The sequence below is a fragment of the Cetorhinus maximus genome, chromosome 2 (genome assembly GCF_964194155.1).
Source record: "Cetorhinus maximus chromosome 2, sCetMax3.hap1.1, whole genome shotgun sequence".
In the NCBI taxonomy this organism is placed as follows: domain Eukaryota; kingdom Metazoa; phylum Chordata; class Chondrichthyes; order Lamniformes; family Cetorhinidae; genus Cetorhinus; species Cetorhinus maximus.
Window position 1 is genome coordinate 203,346,028 of NC_135880.1, and position 20,611 is coordinate 203,366,638.

The 20,611-nt window shown below is 39.8% G+C and overlaps 1 protein-coding gene across 1 annotated transcript in view; it reads right to left on the bottom strand.

Annotated features, from left to right (window-relative positions):
- LOC144669353 (galactosylgalactosylxylosylprotein 3-beta-glucuronosyltransferase 1) overlaps positions 1–2,874 on the bottom strand; it is a 205,663-nt gene extending 202,789 nt beyond the window's left edge. Inside the window, exon 1 of the mRNA XM_078531720.1 lies at positions 2,773–2,874. The gene's annotated coding sequence lies outside the window, so the exon portion shown is untranslated. The remainder of the gene's footprint in view (positions 1–2,772) is intronic.
- Positions 2,875–20,611: the final 17,737 nt, after the last annotated feature.

Below are 20,611 nucleotides of genomic sequence, written 5' to 3' on the forward strand. Positions count from 1 at the left end.
TGGACCCCAGCACATGCCAGCACCTCCAAGACAGCAAAATAGAATTGGAGAGTACAGCCTTGTTTTTAAAATCTGTAAAGGATAAAAGGAGCGGCAGCGCACTGAGATCTGAAAATGGGACATTGCACTAGGAGTGGATTAATATGAAATGGGAAATCGATGGAAAGATTATGCTGCGGCAAGTTAGAAGAGAAGTCAATAACATATTCTTCAAGCCAAGGTTTAAATTCATGACTTGAGGAAATTAATAAAACTGTCAACAATTCGAACTAACTAATATAATTTCCGGTATTAACAAGATTTTGCATAGCGTGTAGCATTGTATGCCGTTTAATGAAGTTGAGTCGCGACTGTTCAACAAAAGAACAAACTAATGAGTGATAACTTGAGGCTTTCTTAATAATTTGCTACGTATTCTTAGAATAAAAGACGCAAGGCAATCACAATTGACTGTATAGTCATGGTTGAAGGTTCCTTTGATGTTTCTTTATGTCAATATATTTTCACTCAAGACATTGAACCAACCATTCATATTTAATATTTATAACAGGCTGTGCCTGACACTGAGATTTTCAGACAGTCCATTTTCTATTGAAAAGGATGTAAAATTATTGTCAAACTACACTCACTATTCCTTGTGTGAAAACCTAATTGCAAGAAAATGAATGCTCTCTGTCAACCAATAATATACTTAACAGGATAAATTAAAAAGTAAATCAGCAGAACTAATCTTCATGTGTCAATGACTCGGGACCAAGTTTAGCCTTGACAACTACAAGAATTGGCAAGGGTCCAGATTCCCTTTAATAGTTCTGTTTAAACTAGTCCATAATTAGCACCTTTTGATTCCATTTTACTGGTTATAATTCCATTTCTATTATCGACTACAATGCCACAGGTTCTCGTGCTTCTAACTCAAATGTCAACTGTTCATCCAAAATTACTACGCCAGATCTCTTCTGCTGCATGCACTTTTTGAATGTGCTATTGATAGTGATAGGAGTGACTTACAACCAATTATTGGATGAATAGCTTTGTCTAAAATCAAATTGAGATTGTAGCAATGTTTTAATAACTTGTCATAATGACATCTGTTATAGGTTGAATCATTTTATATTATAGATCAAAGCATAGCTTAATCATTGATTACAAAATGCTTACTGAAAAAACAGTGAGCATAATATACACTATATAGCAACATTGTAACTGATGATATGTGAGCAGTCTGTTTTACAAATAACTATTTCCATAGTTATCAAATATTGCTGGATGCTTTTGTCTCTGCATCTTCCTAACTATATGCCCACTTACCAATCAGTTTTCATGTGAAGAACACCCAAAATGGATTTGTGTCAGTACTCTGCTGGCTCATTTGATTCTTACACTGTCAAAAAATATTTTTCACACGGACAATTCAGTGTTTTACCAACGAGTGGCATAGAACACAAATGCATTGACAAAATGATGAGAAATGGGGAAAATAAAACTTCGCATGTACACCTGGAGTGCCCTACATGTGGATCCTTGGACGAGAGGGAACCATTAGGAGGTACTGATGCTAAACTGCAATTAAAAAAAAAATCGAGCTGCATCACGAAAACATAAGTTATTACTACCCCAGCAAAACGAGCAATAGATATCCAACCATGAACTGAATTGGGACAACAGCTGCCCATAATGACTGCACAATGCCACATATCAGGTCACTGGCTGATAATTGGGGCACTGGCTACTTGCAATTAAGTCCATCCAGATGCTCTGCAACTTCATACTGTAATATATCTTAATCACTGCTCTAATCTGGTAATGATGCTGATAGACTAAGACAACTGAGTGCATTGGCTCCACAATCAGTTGGTTAAAACAAAATATACAGGCAAACCTTGAAAGCAATATGTTTTCAGATCAATGTTAAAGGAACTAACATAAAGTGCCCTCTTGCCTACAGACAGTTTTGCCAAATTGAACCAAAATTCATTCTGAATATATTTTGGAAAGTTGCAGTGGAAAAGATAGTGCTGAAAAGGTTAAATATTCTGGTAATCATTTCACTCGTTCCTAAGAAAGGCTTTTATGTAAAGGAGACATGAAAGAAGAAGCCCAAGATATTTGGTGCTGGAGACCTGGGTATCTGTGGTTTCAGCACGAGGAAGCCTTGGTAAATCCCTTGCTGCCCATTAAATTCAGTTAATAGAAAGGATCTCACGCTGAAAGAAGGATCTTGTTTTCAGTCTGCGTTCCCTTCAATTCCAAACAAGACACTGCGGTTCATACTGAAGCATAATTCTCGGAACATTCCAACTTTAAAATCCCGTGCGATAACTAGGAATACTGGAATTAGCAATTGCTTGAGTGCCTCATCGAAAATGTGGTGGTGGGGGGGGAGCCGGCATATTTTAACTATTTAATAGTGGCAAGCAGTATGTTTGCACTGTACTCCAAAATTATACCAAATCAGGCTCTCTTCAGGATGCCTCTGAGATGCGCTTCTCTATAATGTGTTTGGATCTCTTTGTTCTTTGTCCAGTGTTATTTTACAAATATTACAAATGTAAAGAAAGGTGCATTTACTGCTCAGAAATAAAATAAGCTCCACAAAGAGTTAAGGATTAGCGATGAGCTCTATTCACACAAAAACAAATCTGTGGCAATATACTGCAGACATTTGACTGAAAGACTTATTTAAACATCTAATAGCACTCCTCTAAAGCTACACAAGGAGCCTCATAAATGGTATACAAATCATACAGACTTTGAAAGAGAATAAGGTACCTCAGGTCTGGAGAGTGAATGGTCTGAGATTCCCACCACATGCTGTTAGCTTACTTCCATTCAGTCATAATCCTTTCTTTAAGCACAGAAGCAGAATTCAAAGCATCCCTTTATCTAATCCTGCAGCTGCTGTCAGTCCCCCCAAGTTAATGCAGCCCATGAAAAACAGCTCTACATAAACCCAGCCACCCTACAGTTCCTTCAAGCCAGCTGAGCGAATGAGACTGCCCAGCAGCAGCAAAATGATCTGAAGCGTGGAGTAACATCTGTGTGTTTTTGAATAGGGAAACCAGTCCTGGTACCCCGAGAGCCCACCCCCATGGGGGCATGGGACTTATTCTGCGAATGGTCTGTACCAAAGGAAACAGCTATCCGGGGTGGGCTGCTAGTACCCTCACAGTAACAGCTGCATGCAAATCAGTGAAGTCTGCTTCAATTATCCCCGAGAAAGAATGGTTCCTGCCACCTAACAGGAAACGGTCCAGCTAGTTGCAATATAAATCCACAAAATGTGCTTTATTCTTGTAGAAGCAACAATGAGATGTCTGATTCTGCAGCTTTATTGAATACTGCAACATTTTGGCTATTTTTTCTTGGCATAGCCAAATGGTGACTATAAATGAAAAATGCACAAAGTAAGATGATGTTAGCATGTCACTGCTTTTAATGTTTTGCATTACACAAATGCAGAGATTTTATATTTACTGTAGCAGTATCTGAAATTCAACCATTACGAGTGCTCATTGTGCTATTGATGAGTTTTATTAACATTTTAAAACCCTAAAATTTAAACTTCAGAAGAACAAGTGATGTCACTCACTATTTTCTTTTGTCTTTCGCTTTCCCTCAAACATCTCACACATGCGTAAAATGTGATTCAGTACTTTATTTATATGGGTCAGAAGAATTCAATATTTTTGCTCCAATTTTCTCCTCCCTTTCCCTGAAGGCAGTGAGTGACATGCAAGTGTAACAATTCTGTTACCTTGCCCAAATCAGAATTCTTTATTTGTGACGCTAGACAGTGAGTAGCATGAATGTGGATGTCTGTTTGTGTGTGTTTGTGTGTGTGTGTGTGTGTGTGTGTATGTGTGCATTAGGGTGCGTTTATGCAGGTGTATGTGCAGTCACACATGTGTATGTGATGGCATGTGAAAGTTATGACTCGGAGAGGCATCACGCCTGAAACCAGACCCATCCTTTCCATATCATGACACACACACACTGACCAGCAGGGGTCACTGGATAGTGTTCAGAACTAGAACCCTGATGAATTTCCTACCTACTCTACTCTCTTTAGACTAATTGTAGTGGCTCCCATCATTTCCCTAAATGATATCAACTCACTCAACACAGACCAAGGTTTGAGCCTGCAACATGCTTGGCCTGACTGGCTCTGTTTCACATCAGGCAGCACAACATTTTTGTCAATATTCACATCATAGCGTTTTAATTAAGTTTAGCTATTTGCTTGCAGCAGTTACTGTACTGAAGAGTGTGTCACCTGATAATGTTATACAAGGTTAAGATAATCTACAAATTATCCTCCTTTTGAGGCCAAGGCTGCATTTTGCACAATGATTCAGCGAATAGAAATTAAACATTTCCGTTCACTTTCAAGAATAACAAGATAGCACCAGTGTGACAACATAGCACCAGTGTGAAATACTATGGTATTCAAAGGGTAAATGTGCTTTTGGATTTTATAGATAGCAATATTGAATACAAAAGTTAGAAGGTGATGATGTGCCTGTGTTATAGCATTGATTAGGCCACAAGCTGTAATACTGTGTCCAGATTTGTGCCCCCTTTAATAAAAAGCATATTGGAGCCATGGAAAAGCTATAACATAGATTCCCAAAGATGCTATCAATGATAAAAGGATATAGTTACTATGAGAGATTTTAATAATTAGAGTTGTGTTTGTTGAAGCAGAAAAGGTCAAAGGGATTTTAACCCGAGGCATTCACAATTGCGAAAGAGCTTGAGAGGGTAAATATTGAAAGATTATTAACAGTGGTTGATGAATTGGCAACAAGGGTCCATAAATTTACAATTACTAATAGAATGATAAAGGGGAGGTTAGAAGTTTTTTCACATAGACGGTTATTAGCATATGCAATAACTGGCTGGTAAAGCTGTGACAATCACATTTAAGAGTGAATTAGGTAAGTGCCTGAGGAAGGGCATGAGGAAAAGCAGGAAAATAGCATTAGGACTGACAGCTCTGATGCGGACCAAACACTGACACAGGCACAATGTGCCAAATAGCCTCTTTCTCGAAGCGTCTTTGATTCTACAGTAACTCAAAAAAAACCTCAACACTATCTATCGAATGGAAAGATGCATGATTGTCAGGAAGTGCTGTTTTCTTAACAGTCAAATCGTTAAATGTTTGCAAATTACAAGGTACAAAAGCTTCTCAGTAGGTAGCATTCGGTGACAGACCATAGTCTCTGATATGGAACTGTAATACATAGTTCATACCAGAATCTCCTCTGAGAATTTTCTGTTGGAGTGAAAGTGTACTGTGATTTTCTACTTGTTAGTAATAGCAATCAAAATAATAAGCAATGGAGATTTATTGGGTTGTCAAATACCACACCTACTGAATGTGTCTTTATCCACAGCAGTGTAAAAATAGGATTCACGTAACAGAGAACAGGTTTGATTGAGATATTTTTGGCCCATTAGTTGCAATGACCAGACTTTATGGCCTATTGTTTTTGAACATACTGTTTCATTTTGTGACTAGTTACAACTTCTGTACAACTACAGAATTGCAAAGTGAATGACATAACAAGTTAGAAAAAATGTTCTCTGATGGGAAGATGCCTGATATATCACAGTACAGATAATTAGAAAATAATGCATTATACGTATGATAATGAATAATGAGGTGATGACAAAAGTTGCATTGGTACTCTTTTAATACATTGCATAGAACAATGTTGATTCAAAAAAATGTAACATAAAATAATTAAAATGAAAACGGTTTCTTCCCTCAATTGAAAGATTTTTGTAAGGTGATACATTTGTCATATTTTCACCTCACATTTGTAAATTTCAGCTGATAAAACCTAATGATATTTTTAATTTAAATTGACCTCCTATCCCTGCATGTTTCCTTGCTTTTTCTTCTGAATTTCCATTTAAAATCTTGGCCTTGACTTATGCCTGCATGGAATTATTCGGAGAATGACTAACAGCATGGTTGACATGAATTGCCGCTATCTTCCTATTACGAAATACACCTGTAATATGCCTCTGCTTTCTTTACCTCAGCGTGCACATAAACAATGGTAAAGGATGAGTAGTCAAACATTCAGAGATTTTTTCTTCAGCTTTGAGGATCAGAAATGCAAGTCTTCATAAAGACAAAACTAAAGATGTGATCCTTGAACTTCAAGCTTTCCTAAAGCACCAGGAAACACAATCACTTGGGAAAGATTTATAGCCACCTCTAGGTCAGCAGGAATTGTGAACAGGGATGCCTTGCACTGGTTAATCTACCAACAAAAAATTCCTCCCACAAGACCATGGAGACACTGGCCCCAGTGACTACTGTGGCATGGTTTCTGAGCTGCAGGGCAGGGGAGAATTGCAGGTTTCCCTGCAATTTCCTGCTGTGGAATTTGATCTCCAAAGTGAGAATTTTTTCCCCCCAGCTTCCCTGTCTGATATACAGCCTGATTGGCTGTCTGCAGGATGAGGAAGTGAGGTAAAGTGGAGTGCTATGTACCTTTAAGAGAATGTAGTTGATTGACCACGTGACTATATTGACCAATCACTATACAGTGTGGGCTACTTTGGTAACTGTAAGTCGAGAGCTGGAAGTGAAGAAGCACACATTTTGTTAGTGTTCTCTTCTTAGTTCCAATAAACCACCAGTGTTTGTTCAGTCAATCGGTCTCTCTGCCTATACTGTTTCAAGCACCAACTAATGTGTTAATATCAAGGGGACAACTTGTGTTCGCAGGACAAAGTGAACTTGATAACCAAAAACATGAAAGGAAGTTTCCGCATAAAGGTCACAGCCAAGGTGTAGTGGTTGTGAGGTAGAGATCATGGGGGATGAAGCTGATGGATCACAGGTGACAGACCATGTGGGGGCATATTGGTGTGGGCGGTAGGTGTGAGACCACGAGGGTGGTTGTGGTGAGAGAGGATATCGCCAGTGTGATTGGATATGGAGGGTCGACGAGAGATAAAGGGAGTGACTATGGAGGTTTTGCACATCAGGGAAGCATCCTTGTTCCTCCTGGCCAACAAGCAGTGATGTAACGACACCTACCTCATGGATCTAGCCCTCCTTCTCACATTTTACCTGCTGGGTTTACTGAGACCTGGGAAACCCACCAACAGTGGTTAAAATGACAGGAGGATGAATTCCTTCTCTCAGAGGGTAATTAAACTGTGGAATTCTTTACCGCAGAGGGCTGTAGATGCTGGGTCTTTAAGTATACTCAAAGCTGAGATAAACAGATTTTTAATCAGTGACGGAATCAAGGGTTATGGGGAAAGGTAGGAAAGTGGAGTTGAGGATTATCAGATTAGCCATGATCTCATTGAATGGTGGAGCAGACTCGATGGGCCGAATGGCTTATTTCTGCTCCTACATCTTACGGGCCTGAATTTTTCAGTCGGCATGCGGGGGCGGGCCCGATGCACCAGCGCGTAAAATGACGCGCGATGATGTCAAGTGTGCGTCCTGACATCATCGCGCTGTCTCATGATGTTTTGTTTGGCGGGCGTGCGCTGTAGTCGGCTACCCGTCCACCGATAACTGATAGGCCTATTAAGGCCATTAATGAATTAATTAGTGTCATTGTTAACACTGCCCTTACGGTTGGCGGGCAGGTGTAAAGGCCAAGCGGCCTTTACGTTAATTAGGAAACCTCATCCACGAGCGGGATGCAGTTTCCTGAAGCTTTTATTAATTAAATTTAAAAAATTTCTGAAATATAAAAACATGTCCCATCTCATTTGACACAGTCACATGAGAGGACATATTTAATTAATTATTTTTCCCATTTATTTATTTATTTCAATATCGCTGCAATCTCCCTGAGGCAGCTCTGCGCCTCAGGGAGATTGAAGCGCTCTTTCGTGTGCATGCGCGAAAGAGTGCTGGCCCCGACTCTCCCTCCTCCCCCAGCCTGCACAGGTAGCGCGCTACCGCTCGCGTCTTACGCTGGGCGGGCCCTAATTGCCCCACCTGCATAAAATGGCGGCGCGGAGCCAATCACAGGCGGGCCGATCAGCTCCGTGACCACCTCCGCCCGCTCCCGCTGAGCCCGCATGCTGACTGAAAAAATTCAGGCCATGGTCTTAAAAATAAAAAGCATGTTAAAATGAAGGCATGCAACCAAGCTGCCTCCGAAGAGCAGATTCGTTCTCTGTCACTTGTCTCTATTAAAACGAGAAGCGGGAGGGTTCAAGACACGGTGGGTCTCATGTTTGAAATTTTTAACATTTTTACTTCTCACTCAACACACACCCACCCATTTTTGGGAGTTAAAATTCTCCCAATGCCTTACCATCAGAGGGCCAGGAAGCAAATGATTGACAGGAGATTGAGGGAGGAGTGGACTGGCATTCCTCATCAGTTCTGTCAGTGGCTGAGTTTGGCTGGCAACAGCTAACATTGTAACATCAACTCTTTGATGCCTCCATCTGACTGGAACATGTATAAAAAGTGAAATAGATACTTCAAACTTTGGCTTTTGTTACTGTAGCTTTAACCTTGGCATTTTTCTTGACATGGTGGGATGTGGCAAACATGCACACGTGCACATGGACTGAAGTGCTTTATTAGAGGAAACATTAGAGGAAATTAACATATAGCGAGAAGGTACTAGAGGGTTTAGCAACCTTAAAAGTGGATAAATCTGCAGGCCCAGATGAGATGTATCCCAGGCTGTTGGGGGAGGTAAGGGAAGAGATATCAGGGGCCCTGACAGTAATTTTAAAACCCTCTCTGGCCACAGGTGAGGTGCCACAGGACTGGAGGACTGCTAACGTTGTCCCATTATTAAAGAAGGGAGGAAGAGATAGACCAGGAAATTACAGGCCAGTCAGTCTAACCTTGGTGGTGGGCAAGTTACTAGAAATAATTCTGAGGGACAGAATATATCTGCACTTGGAGAGACATGGATTTAGTCTGCATGGATTTGTTAAGAGAAGGTTGTGTTTGACAAATTTGATTGAATTTTTTGAGGAGGCAACCGGGTGTTGTTGAGGGTAATGCATTTGATGGGGTCTACGTGGACTTTAGCAAGGCTTTTGATAAGGTCCCTCATGGCAGACTGGTCAAGAAAGTAAGAGCCCATGGGATCCATGACAAAGTGGCATGTTGGATCCAAAATTGACTGAGAGGCAGGAAGCAGAGAGTGATGGTAGAGGGATGTTTCTGTGACTGGAAGTCTTTTTCCAGTGGGGCTCCATAGGGCTCGGTGCTGGGGCCCTTGTGTTTGTGGTTTACATAAATGGTTTGAACTTAAATGTAGGGAGTATGATCAAGAAGTTCACAGATGACACGAAAATTGGTAGGGTGGTAAATAGTGCGGAGGATAGCTGTAAACTGCAGGAGGATATCAATGGACTGGTCAGTTGGGCAGAGCAGTGGCAAATGGAATTCAACCCAGAAAAGTGTGAGGTAATACACTTGGGGAGGGCTAACAAGGCAAGGGGTTACACTATGAATGGTAGGATCCTGGAAAGTACTGAAGATCAGAGGGACCTTGGTGTGCATATCCATAGATTCCTGAAAGTAGCAGGTGGTTAAGAAGGCATAGAATACAAGAGCAGGGAGGTTATGCTGGAACTGTATAAAATGCTGGTTAGGCCACAACTGGAGCACTGCATGCAGCTCAGTTTACCACATTATAGAAAGGATGTAATTGCACTGGAGAGGGTGCAGATGAGATTTACCAGGATGCTACCTGGGCTGGAGTGTCCGAGCTATGAGGAAAGATTGGATAGGCTGGGGTTGTTTTCCTTGAATCAGCAAAGGTTGAGAGGGGACCCTGATAGATGTGTATAAGATTATGAGGGGCATAGATAGGGTGGATAGGAAGGCACTTTTTCCATTAGTAGAGAGGTCAATAACCAGGGGGCATAGGTTTAAGGTAAGAGGTAGAAGGCTAAGAGGGGAGTTGAGAAGGAATTTTTTCACCCAGAGGGTGGTGGGAGTCTGGAACTCACTGCCTGAAAGGGTGGTTGAGTCAGAAACTCTCGTAACATTTAAGAAGTATTTAGATATTCACTTGCGTTTCCATAGCTTCCAGGGCTATTGGCCAAGCGCTGGAAATTGGGATTAATATTGTCAGAGCTTTCTTCACCAGCATGGTCACAATGGGCTGCATGGCCCTTCTGTGCTGTAAATGTCTATGAGTTTATGAGTCTATGAGTTACCCTTAAAGAATCTGAAAATGAAAAGTGGCTAAGTAGATACTTTGCCCCCAATTTTTACTTGGAGTCAGGGAAGGATCAATGAAGGCTGGGAAATCCATAATTTAAATGGAGAGTGAGCGCAGAATGCTGCTGTACAGGGATCTGGGTGTCTTCATACATGAATCACAAAACATTAGCTTGCGGGTACAACAAATAAGTAGGAAGGCAAATGGAAATCTGGCCTTCATTGCAAGGGAATGGAGTATAAAAATAGGGAAGACTTGCAACAAATGTACAAGGCATTGGTGAGATCACATCTAGAGTACCACATATATTTAGGTCTCCTTATTTAAGGAGGGATATTAATCTCTGACTTTACATGATGTCAACGTGTCAAATTCAAAGGCTGTTAATCTGAATGAAAAGTTAGAGATGGCCCCATTTCAAGATAAAGGATGGATATGTCAGAAGGCCTGGACTCAGAAAAAAAACAGATGAATGGGCTCATAAAATTAACTGAACAGACAATATCAAATTGGTTGGCAATTTTTTTTTCAAATCAATTCCTTGGAAGAGGGCCAACATGAGAAGCATTAAGTAGAACACTGCTGATGTAGTAAGGCAGCAACAACAAAAACAACTTGCATTTGTAAAGCGCGTTTAACGTAGTTAAGCAAACAAATGCGTGTTCCCAAATAAAATTTAATACCAAGAACCACACAAGCAAGAGACAGGTGACAAAAAGCTTTGTCAAAACAAGAGATTTTAAGGAATATTTTAAAGGGCAAAGGAGAGGTTGAAAGGCGGTTGAAGTTAAGGAGGGAATTCAGATCTTCTGCCATAGGCAGCCGAGGGCATGCTTGTCAATGGTGGATGGATGAAAATTAGGGATGCACAAGAGTCCAGAATTAGAGGAGCACAGATATCATGGAGGGTTGTAGGGCTGGAGAAGGTTACAGAAATTATTAGGAGAGAAACTATCAAGGGGTTTGAAAGCATGGATGAGAATTTTAAAACAGAACCACTATTATTGGCACTTGAGACTAATGAGTTGAAATGTTACAAATGCTTGGAATCTTTGATCAAACTAAACATGATTGGAATTAGATCCTGTGAAAAATTTGTCACTGTAGAAAACTGACTGGCCTTATGGCAGAGAAGGTTTATATTTTATAAATAATGGATTTCAGGAGCTTCTTACCTACTGATTCGCTTGCAAAGAAAATGTATGAAAAGCTCTAAGGAGTGATATAAAATTGTTAGGATTATTTGCACTGATGACTGTTCCTAAACGCCAACCATTGAATTAAGATTATACTTGAATATAGAACCCAATGTTATGCTATGTGGCTAGTATACATCCAAGTCTCATTGGGAACCATTTTAGCTCGAATACGTCAACTTTAGCAGTCTTGCTAGAGTTAGGGCCCTCTGAAGTTTTTTTTAAGATGGATCAAACAAATATTCTTAACATCAAATTATTGGCTCTGCTGACTCTTCAACTCTGAAGCATAGCTGGTGCCATTCCACTTTAGGTTGTAATATTATCCCACAGTTGGCATGGTTCCCTCTCTATTGGCGTAGGTTTTTCACCTTCACCATCTGGGTAGCAATCAATTGGGTTTGATAACACTTCCTTCACAGAACTTGCTTGATTTTCATTTCAGTGGTTTCAATAGAATTAAATTCAGCTGGATTCTATAAAGGACAGGCAATCGTCCCGTCTTATTGCCGTTCAGGCTGTGAATACAAGTATCTACCCTGTTATTCCAAGATCTACAGAGGCGTTCGACGCTCTTAAAGCTCCTGGGTTCATTAATCTTGCTAAAATCAGTCAGCTTGTATAGTCCTTAAGGATATGAAGTAGGCTTTTTGAGGTAGGCTTGATAAGGTAGACCCCAAAAATACATAACTCAGTTTTTCTGTCTATTGCCTATACAAAATGTTCCTCATTTTGATTAGAAAAGATGATTAACCCTTGCTTTTTTACTGAGCCCAAGACCTTTACATTCTGCTCTTGAGTGCTAATCTTTTTTTATATTCAATGTACTCACAAATAGAATATCTTTCTCTGGGCAATGGAACTAGGTGAAAATCTTCATATTTATTCTTCACTATCTTCTAATATTCCTCCTATTTTGTACATCAGAGTTCTTCATTGACATAGAGGGATGTTCTTTCAGCTAAACACAGAGATCCACTCTAATCTTGAAAGTATTTTTACATGATCAAAGTAAGGAGGGAGATCTCTAACTGCTACTTGTTTGCAATACTGCAAGTGTTCTTATCTTCACTATGTCTGGCAAGATCTTATAGGGGGTGAAATTGGTCCACATTAACAACGCGAGACAGCATCTTAGTGAACCATTAGACCATTTTTCACCTGCCTGATCTTCTTTCCACTGAATTTCACAGCATGACTGTTCAATCTCTTTTTGCAGACTCCTTTTCTAGTCTCACTGTTACTTTTACTTGTCTTGAAATTAAAAATCTTGGCAATATTTTCCAAGTCAATGGAACCCAACAATTGGCAGGGTGAAGAATCAGCTGGCAATTCACTATGAGGCCATTTCACACTCATGTCATAGATAAATTTTACCCTCAAATTATTTTAGAAGAAGTTTAGTGATTTTGTTAGCAATAACCAGTGGAGAAAATCTTCCCTTTACGTTTGCAGGAGCAAGAAGATTTGAACTCTGCATTATTGTTTGAAATTAAACAATAATTCCTTCCCAAATAATTCCTTATGGAATGAGATTTGACAACTGATATCTTTCCTGACTAAGAGCATGACTTATTATATGTGTTTAATTTTAAGGGTACCTGACATCTGTCATCCCAACTTGGAAAGCACAAGTTTATAATCTAAGATGACGTGGTTGAATCATAAATCAAATCATCCTGACATCTTTTTGCCATTAGGTTGTGTGATCAAGCCAACCTGATTCCAATCCATTTAACTAAATGGTGCCATTCATTCTGATGCTTTTTGTGTTCTGGTGATCTATTTTATTGCTAGTCAAGTTTTCATTAAATTTTCACTGTCTAAATAGCCCTTTTCATAGTTCAAACATCCATCTGATTTATGTCCTTTTCAAAGTTTATGGATGTTATAAAGGAGGAAGAGAGAGAGAGAGAGAGAGAGAGAGATGACACTGTTCCCATCAACAATATGCTTTATGGGACCCTCTTAAATAATGCATTTGTTTTAAGCTGAGATGTCAAAATTCCTTAAATAAACTGGTTATCAATCCACAACTTCATAGAAGAAGCTTATATTTGTATTATTCATTGCATTGTGTATCTTGACATTTTGGTGTCAATCATGGCAGGTTGTGTGTGTGATGAGAAGCCCACTTTAGATCAAACACCATTGGATAGATTTATTAAATTATGATTCAGCAAAATGGAGCAGACCTCACATAAATCATACAGTCCACATTGTATTACTGGAAGGCAGTATTACAGTGCTCTAATGAGCTGTAAGAGCTACAATGAAAGCATTGTAAGTACATGTGCCCACTAAGGGACCCAATTGCACAATGTAATTGAAACTTTCTTACTTTCCACCTAATGTCAATATCAGATTGCTGCAGCTCGGGTATGATGTAGTTCAGTTGCATTATTGTTGTTTACAACAGTACATGAAGCACTATGCTACAGCAGTGATATCTAAAGATTGACCAGTGTGACATCTTCTTTCAGTGCAATAGACTTGTGTTCAGTCTCAAAAGGTTTGTTGATATACTGCTAATTATTATTAACATTGTGCCATTTTTTGGCTGTTGCGTTAAATAAAACTCATCAGCAGTCTGCGATTGTAAATGGTATAATACAAAGTCTGTCAGATTTACAGTACGACAGAGATTCTTGCTAAATTTTCCTTTATGATTACAGTGCTCTCAGTTGGGCCTATAATGGTTTTGAGGAGGTTGTTAATTGAACATTTCAAACCAAGTCTCCTTCATTAGGGACTAATTGTAGAGAACCTTCTACTAAAATAATTAACTTGATTTGTTCACTTAAAAATTAAGACACTATTTAATTGCAGCAGTTGTATCAATGCCAAGGAGTTTTGAGTGCATCTCAAGATGAAAGTGGCTGTTTAGGTCTAGATTTAAATCCCAAGCTAAATATGTGATATCCCCTCAAGTAAGCTCTCACAGAGTTTGGGTTTCCTGATTGTTGGAGTACTTTCCCAATCCAAATAGCTGGTAACTTTAGCTGAGATGACAGTATTTACTGAATGCAAACTTTTGGGATTACATTTGGTTTTAAAGCCAGTAAAAATCAATGTTTGTAGATTTACATCTGAAGGGACTTGGACATAAATTCTAAAGCTGGGCATGATGGCTGCTTCAAAAGAAAAGGAAAGACTTGATTATGTAGCAACTTTCATAACCATCAGACACTTCAAAGCACTTTACAGGCAATAAATTAATTTTAACTCTAGTCCCTGTTGAACTATAGGAAACACAGCAGCCAATTTACACACAGCAAACTCCAGCATACAACAATGTTATAACAACTACATAATCTGTGTTTTGTGATGTTGACTGGGGGATAAATATTGACTGGGATAAGAGGAATAACTCCACTGTTCTTTGAACTAATACCAGAAGCTCTTTTGTATCCATCCAAGCAGGCAGATGGGGCCTTAGATTAATATCTCATCTGACAGCAGCCTTTCAATACCGCACTGGAGTGTCAGCCTTGATTTTCATGCTTAAACCTTGGAGTGGGACTTGAACCAAAACTTTATTACTCAGAGGTGAGAGTACTACTAACTGAGGCACACCTGACACTGGATGTTACCCACACTGCATATTGTCCTCAGGTTCTGCACCCCTGAGTACTCACTTCAGTGATTCTCACGTCCTTTGCAAACCAGACTGCGTCTTCTTCTGAGAACATAAGAAATTAAAGCAGGAGTAGGCATTTAGCTCCACGAGTCTGCTCTGCCATTTAATAAAATCCTCCCTGATTTCCTACTTACAGCTGCACCTTCACATGCCAATCTCTGTATTCTTTGAGCCCCTGAGTATCCAAAAATCTGTCTGGCCAAAATTTTAACTTATTCAAAACTTATCCAGGAGCAGAGACTGGGGAGAGAATCACTGGAGATTGGGGGTGAGGAAATCACTGAGGAACCTAACTCCAATTTAAACATAAATTCTTATGGAAAAATCTGATTTGCTTAATGATGTTTCGTTTAAAGTTGCACTTTTAAAGACCACATCTAGAGCATTAAGTGAGGAATTACTATATAAAGATGTCTGCTGCTAATCTTATCTCACAATAAAAAAATGAGAAGATTCTTTTCTCTGAAGCATTATTTTACTATGAACAGTGGAAAAGTGGGTAAGGAAGGATAGAGAGAGTTGAAGAATGGTGGAGTGTTTTAAAGAGTAAATTCCAGGTAATAGGGTTTAGGTAGCTGAAGACATGGCTTCCAATGGTGGGTAGGGGAGGGTGTACAGAAACCCTCTGTCAGAAGAACAAAGTGTTCTTCTCGGACATTGGATATATCTCTTGAAAAGGAAATATTAATAGAGTGATGGGGAAAGAGTCGGCGGAGTGGGCCAAATTGGACAGCTCTTTCAAAGAGCTGGCACAGCCTGATGGGCTGAATGATCTCCTTCTGTGCTACAAGATTCTATGAATTGAACACTGCAATTAAGACAGAAAGTGATAAACAATCAAGGTGTGTGAGCAATTGAATAAGTGTAAGCATTTTGTGAAATGTGATATTGTCCCTGGAATCAGAAACGACTGGACCAGTTTTCAAACCAACACTTCACCACGAGCGTGATGTACACTGGAGAACTGCTAATTCAATTTCTGAGCTAACTATTGTACAAGCTAGGATTGGTTCTTTGTGATAAAGATTAGTCACATTGTAACTCACGCCATAATGTAAAGGAAACATAGTTGTAATTTCTTATTCAAAGCACCTTCATAAGGCAAAGCCAAATTCTAACAGGTTCCTTTGTTTGAAGGTGCTTCCATACCACATGGGTGGCTGCCCTTTCACAGCTAATAGATCAAGTCTGAAACATCAATATCACCAACCTCTTGCATTTGAAAATGTTTGATGGAAACATTGAAATGCTAACTTTTTAAGTTCAAACAAACAGATGGAAACTGTCACATTTTCCCTTGCCTTCCAAAGAAAAGGCATTTATTACAGCCAGCAGACTTAAGATCTGTGCTTCGAGGGGTAAAAGTGAAGGAGCAAAGAAAAATCTGTGGATCAGGTATACTTGGACTACTGCATACAAATGACCTTTTGGATAGCTTCCAAGAACTGACAGTCTTTGAAAAATCACTGTGGAATAACCAGCCCAGGAAAGTAGATAGCAAATAATTAGTGAATAAAGTATGGCGAATGATAGGATTAACAGTCATTGGGGATCTAGTGATTCTTGAAGAATTCCTTTACCAGCTTTAATCAACTGAAAGAAGCTTCAATTACCTAGAATCCAATATCTACAGATCATGGGATAATTAGACAAACTCTGGCAGAGCAAGGGAATCAGAGTCCAAAAATCACAAATTAAATGAGTAACACGCAAAGCAAACCTAGTGGAGAGACCTGTGTGCGCAATATATGCTATTTTGAGTTAAAGAGAAAGAAATAAAAATATCAATAAGCACGTATTGGGAAAATGAGCTGGAGAAATTAACCAGGGAGAAAGTTTGGAGAATGCCGTTAGGCGTTAGCAACCAATACTAGCACAGATGCAACACTAAACTGAACACAATTAAAGAGGGTCCATTGGACATGCAAACTTTGAATAAAATATATGATATGGATCAAATGAAAGCATCTATGCTGCTAGAGCTGGGAATAATTGGAGAGCATTCCCTCTTAAAAACTGTCAAATGATCCCCTACAACAACTTACCTCTACAGAAAGGCATCACATCTGAAATTAATGCAAAGATATTGTTGTATATTTTCCATCTCTGATCTATGAAGAGATGACACTATTTCTGTGTCATTCACAGTGCTTTAAAATGTCTACTCCATGCTTCCAGCTTCTCTATTGCCTGTTTACTTTCCTCTGAGTCATCACACCATGCTTAGCTAATCAAGCACAGTAAGCATAGATCAGTTACCAGACTCACATAATAAAACACAGAACAATTGAACCATTGAACATGACAGATATGAGTCATTGAACTCAATGACTTTATAAAATGAGCACTATCAACATTGATGTGAGCCCTTGGTATATTACTTAGAATTCCATAGAAGTTAAAGCATGCAAGTAGGCCAGACAGCCAGCTGGTCTTTTGTTATGATCCCAGCTGAGGTTACCTCTGGACAAGCCTGAGCCCAGAACCCAGCTTGATAGATCCTAACTTCTATTTGTTTGTTTAGATATGTGGAGAGTAGCTACTGAACAGAGCCACAGGAGTCAGTTGATGAACTTTTAACAAAAGAATAAAACATTTATTCAACAAGATGAATTATATTACAATACTCCTTCACCCACAACTATACCTTTACAGATGTATACAGATTTGTAAGGACAACACCAGTTACAAAAGCTATCTTAATGCACTCTAATGTACACAGTAAGTACAGAGTCCATGTAAATCTATGGCACCCTGTGGTCAGACACTCCATACTTTGAAATCAACTGACAGATGCCACCTCAACCAAATGCTATGGATATCTCCTCAACTCCCCAGACGCTTGTCACACCATGAGCCAACCAGTCTTGCTGAACTCCGTCTTTCACATGAAGGTTTCTAATCTCCACATTCCAAGATCCCACCTTGGAATCTTCTCCCAAACCCTTGCTTTCTCACAGATGCCTTCCGCAAAGGTTCACCTCCAGGTTTCAAACTCTCCTTCTGATGTTCCTCTTCCTTCGGTATTCAAGCTGTCTTCCACACAATCTATCTCTCTGACTCAGCTGTCAACAGTACACCACTGCTTCACATGCCCATGGCAAAGAGTTACAGACCTTCAGTTCTCTTTTTGGACCCTTTTGCCTCTTGCAAGCTGTTCTCACTTTAAATCTGCTTTCTTCAGCTTTTGTCTCTTTAAAGCTTGGAGCCCTTCTCTCTGCCGCTCACTCTTAACTTCACTGAACAGGACCTTTTCCAGGTTCCTGTCCTTCCTTTAACTAGAAGATCTTCTTGGTACTTTCTCCTGTTCCACTCCCCTGGATTTTTGGGGTTTTCCTTAGCTTGGGACTGGCTATTTGTTCCCTTTGCTCCAGTCTCTCCTGGCAGCAACTTTCAAACAAACCAACTGAACTCCACAGCTTCCAAATCAAAACTGCTGTTTATCTTCTTTTGTGTGTGTGCCTGTGGGAGGGACCTGCCTCTCTGGGCCCCTGTTGCCAGGCGACAGTCCAATCCCTCTACCCTTGTATATTTACCTTTACTTTATAGGAGTTGTAAAACTCCTCATTAGAAATGCAAGCACCTTTTTAAAGTGAAATTAAAACTCCATTTGACCTTTCTTAACATACAGGTACAGAAATACAAATCAAACTTAAGCCTTTAAGCTAAAACTCATTCCTAAAACCCACATATACAAATATAACTTACTTCAACTATCTCTATTTCCTAACATCTGTGCCAGTGATTATGCTCCTCATGACTCTGTTCTTACTCTACTTCTTTAACCCTATCCACACACCTTTATATTCATTGATTATATGTCTCAACTACTTCATGCGGTATCAAGTTTCACATTCTAATTGCTCCCTGCGAAAGGAAATTGCCCTGAATTCCTTACTGGATTTATTAGCAGCTATCTTATATTTTTGACCTCTAGTTTTGGACTACAAAGTGGAAACATCTTTTCCATGTGAGAATAGTTAATGTCTTCATACAGACATGAACGTGGAGCAAAGATTTTGATCATGCACAATGCTCCTAGTAAAATAACCCTGCAGAACCTACAAGTGTGAGTAACTTTTACTGTGTCAATGGATGGAAGAAACTACTGTGAAAAACTGGAAATTGAAATAAAAAAAACAACTTGCCCTTGGTGGGGGTGCTCAGGTGGGGTGGGCGGGGGCGGTCAGGAAGCCGACTGCCGCCCACGATCGGCACTGGACCACGATTTTACGCTGGCAGGTCAATTAAAGCTAGCCCAGCGTGAAACGCAAGCGACAGCGCTGACTCTGTGGTGGGTGGGGGGGAGGAGGGCCAGCGGGCCGAGTGCAAACTCCATGCATGCACACGAGTGATATGATAAAAGGTGTTAACAAAAAATTATAAAGATGTAATGCAACATGTCCCCTTGTGTGACTCTGTCACATGAGCAGGGGCGTGTTATTAACGAAAAATTAAAGTTTTTATTTTATTTTCATTTGCTTTGGGAAACCTCATCCCGCCCGTGGATGAGGTTTCCAAAAAATGCAAAGGCTGCTTGGCCTTTTTGCCTGCCCGCCAACCGTTAGGTTGGGCAGGCAGCAAAAAAAATTTAATTTAATTGATTACTTAATGGCCTTAACAGGCCTTCTAATTGTCGACGGGTGTGCTGCCAGCTCTGGTGCCCGCCTGCCAACCGAACTATCGTGTGACTGCGCGTTGATGTCGGTGTGTGTGTCACTTCACGTTCGAGTGCGTTGGGCACGCGCGCGCCCACCTGCCTAGCGAAAATGTCTGCCCCATAAGTAACAGTTTACTAAATATGGACACTGAATTCTTCTATGACCACGGAAAGCAAGCTAATCAATGCTTTTTTGTATTGCCGCACCTAATACATAGAAGAAATCACTCCCTCCACATCAAAAATTACATTCCGCAATGACAAAATGGATCATTAATCATTAAATCACAATGCATTTGAATCTCACAATAATTCTCATCACACTTTTAATGGACAATTTTAGAACCTGGCACTACCTTGGGAGGGTACCTTGGGAGTATGGGCCTGTCACTTTAATTGATGGAAAATCATGGGCTGTATACACAGGGTTTCTGCCTGCACAGGATCACAAAACATCTCCTTTAATTCCACTATTTGTTATCAATTGCCCTACACTGAGTTTAAAGCATCATACATTTGCTTTTGGCTAATATGTGCCATCCACATAATTATTCAATACTACTTCAATATTCTGAAATTTATGTTTTACCAGAAGAAAAGGTTAAAAAAACAATGGCCCAGGGGAGTCTTTTTAAGAATATTTATCTGATTACGGCCCATTAGGCATATTGATGATTTGATACAGAAGATGTGATCAATTATTTTACTTTAAACTGAAGGGCATTTCCTTGTTTGTGAAAGGGAGGGAACAAAGCTTTTTTGGATCACTCTGAATCAAACAAAAATTCCAAAATTGTTTAATCTGTTTTTCACTTCTCACTGTAATGTAACTATGTACATAGCAGAACCCGTGTTGGATTCATATGATCCTGTGCACACACTGGAGGGATTGCCAAGACTATGCCTCATGATTATTATTGGA